The following is a 3430-nucleotide window of genomic DNA, read 5'->3' on the forward strand; positions in this document are numbered from 1 at the left end:
CTCACTGGAAAGAAGTTCTTGCACACATTCGTGCAGAACTTCCTATGCTCCACTTTCTGTTTTTTCCCCTTGTCTTGTCTCCACACACTGCTGAAAAGAACCTGGTCTCTCTACTTCGACCTCACACCTCAGATATGAGCACTGACATGAGAGCAACCCCCTGCAGCTTTCCCCTGCCAGGAGAGCATAGCAGAGCAGAGACACAGTCCTCGTGTATTTTGTAGTGTTATTCTGCTTGCCAACAGAAGAGGCCAGTCTTTATCTTCCATCTGTGGCATACTCTAGAGTTCCAGGCATTGCACATCTGTGGCAACATATGGTGCTCCGTGTGAGGCTCAAACTCCTGTGAGCTTTTGTGTTTTCTTTTGGGGATTTTTTTATTGGGGGCGTACTGAGTGGACGGCAGTGCGCCCCAACAAGACACCAAGACACGCCTCGGGGGGATGACGAGGTGCTTTCTTGTCCTTTTTACATAGACTGCGCCGTCTATAGTTGGGGGGAATGGAAGTAGATGGAAGCATGGTGCCGTTCTCGGCGTGCCACGGTTTGAGCCGCCCGCGGAGTAGCCCGGCGCAAAGGGACTCCGCGGGGCCGCGGCTGCAGGCTTGGATTGGGCATGTTTCGGCCGGTGGGCCGGCCCCTTCTGTTTTGGCTTGCGGGGCAGCCCCGTGGCTCCGCGGCGGGGGACGGGGTTGCCCGCCGCCCGACCGGATCGGGGTCCGCGGGGCGGCCGTAGGATGGTGGCGGTGGAGAGCGGGGGTGGCTCGTTGGTGCCGGCGGCAGGGGAGGAGAGGCTGCCGCTGGGACGGGCGGGGCTGCGCCGGGCGGCGGGCGGGGCTGCCCCGTTCCTGCCCTCGGCTCCCTTCGTGGGTCGCCGTTTCAGGCCAGGGGGGGCGGTGGTGCGGCTATGGGCGGCGGCGGGGTGGCCGGCCGCTGCGGTCGGACCGGGGGCCGTTCGATTGGACCGGGGCCCGCGTGCAGCGCTGTGGTGGCGACCCGCGGCTCGGCGGGGAGGGGCGGGGTAGTCCGTCGCGGTGGCGGGCTCGCGGCGCGGCGCTCCGCTGCCCGCGCCCGCCCGCCGCTGGAGCTCCCGCACTCCCTCTGCTCCCGCTGCCGTTAGTGTCACTCTCGCAGGCGCTGCCCGCGATCGCTGCCGCTGCCGCCCCCCGCCTGATGCGCGGGGGGCTGGGGTTCGACTTCCCCGTGGAGGGCCGACCCGCTTCCGGGTGCCGCGCCGCCGCTGCTCCTCCCGGTCCGGGGTTGTGGCTCGCGGGGGGGCGGGGGCGGGCTGGCCCCGGCCGGCGCTCGGCTCGGCTCGGCTCGCTCCGGCGGCGGCTCCCTTCCGCCGTGCCGCGGGGACGGGACGGGACCGGGGGCGCCCGCGGTTGCGAGCCGGACGCTCGCTGCAGTTCCCGCTGCCTGCCTGTCACGCGAGGGATCGGGGCTCGGTTCCCCGGCGCGGAGCCGCTCTGCCTTCCGGCATCGGGCTGCCGGCTGCCGCCGCGAGTTCTGTTTGTCCACGGCTTTAAACACATTAGAGATTCTAACGGCGCATGGCCGTATGCTCCCTCACGACACTGAAAGCCTCACATGCGTGATTCTCAAGCCGGTGCAATACACACTCTGGAAGAAGGGGTGGATGACTGAGCTTGGGAGGGTAGTAACAATTGCGGAGGATGATCCCTTTCACACTGTGCATGGTATAGACATGCGGGACACACGGGGGGAATTAGAATAGAGTGCTTGGGATGTAAGTTTAGCCCTGAGATGTTGCAGCCAGTGGGTCTTGATATTCAACCACATGTTAAGGCACTATGGGATGTGCAGAAACTGGTAGGAGCCCTCCAGTGGGCTCGGGATGCTTTGGGGATACCTTCTCGATTGATGAAGCCCTTTTATGGCCAGCTGAGGGGATTTGTGAATCGAAAAAATCTGTCTAATGAAATGGCTGCAGCTTGGCAAAAGATCTTACAGAGCTGCATGGAAGGATCGATCACACAATGGAACCATACCCAAAACCTTGAAATAGCTCAGTCGGTAGAGCATGAGACTCTTAATCTGCAGTGCTTTGGCAGGAGTCCAGCAATAGTCAGCAGACTGCTATCTTCGCAAACCGAATGGTCAGCATGCAGATGCTTGAGGTGATGGTTGCAACAGCCACAGTGCACCTTTGGCAAATGATACCCTCTTACATTGCCGCTGACCCCATTTTTGCAGCCAAACTGCTGGCCCGGATGGGCCGGGAGGGCCTCCCAAGTACAGAGGCCGCTGGAATTCTGGAAGAGGCCTCGGCCTCCCACACAGCTCCTGTTGCAGCCTTATATGTGCGTAGTCACTCTGAGGTGCCAAGCTTTATTACCACAGGTAATTCAGTAACAGATAAAGTTGCCAGCACACCTGTCTTTGGGGCTGGGGCTAACTCTCGTGGCTTCAGACCACTGCAGATCTGGCATATTGATGTCACCTGGGAGCCTTGCTCGTCTCCTCACCAATGGTTGGCTATTACTGTGACTACCTCCTCTACTGTCATCATAACCACTCAGCATGCCAAATCCAACTCGACTGTAGTCTGGTACCATTGGTCAACCGCTATTGCTGTGATTGGTTTACCCAGTCACATCAAGACTAACAATGGGTCCTGCTTCACTTCTCATTTTACTCAAGAATGGCTGGAGAAGACTGATTATGGGAAGTGGGATAAGAGTTCTTTCTTTACAGGAGCAGTTGGTGGGGAGTCTGAATCTGGTACCTGAGGCTGTTCTTCTGCTGTTGGTGTCAGTGACAACCACCACTCGAGCAACAAGCATTGGGACCTTTGGATTCAGTCTAGGATTGTCAGGTCTCAGCCAACAGTAGATCGACACTTAACTGTATTTACAACTTCACTTATCATTTGGGGTGTGATCTTCTTATCCTATTAGATGTGATTTTAGTTGTTTAGTCACTACATATCAATTATACACATTAATGTAATGATGGCGCATGTTGCTGTGTCCTGATGACATGATGGATGCTTTTGAGGCTATGGATAGAAAACATTGACTACTGTTCACCATACAGAGAAGATACATCATGCCTAAGAAGAATGAAGAGGGATGGAAAACATCACGGATGAGAACTGCTTCTCAAATGGTTCCTGACGGCAAGAGGACTATTCAGTCACTTGCTCCATCCAGTTGTGGTGCTGCTTTTCTTAACACGGTTGTGCCTTATGCTACTGATTATATTATATAGAGTTTATTAAGGTTTAGTTATATTAAGAGTTGATATTAACAGTACACATAGCATGTTAAGGTTTAGCCAATTAGACAGATAATTCAATCAGGATTCCTTAAGTATTTCCATTAGCATATAGAATACTATAGACTTTTCAATAGACTATAATTAGGATTTTAGTGGTCACACTGTAAGGGGGCAGAATGTTGTATTT

This window comes from Coturnix japonica, chromosome 3, assembly GCF_001577835.2.
Source record: "Coturnix japonica isolate 7356 chromosome 3, Coturnix japonica 2.1, whole genome shotgun sequence".
Lineage (NCBI taxonomy): Eukaryota > Metazoa > Chordata > Aves > Galliformes > Phasianidae > Coturnix > Coturnix japonica.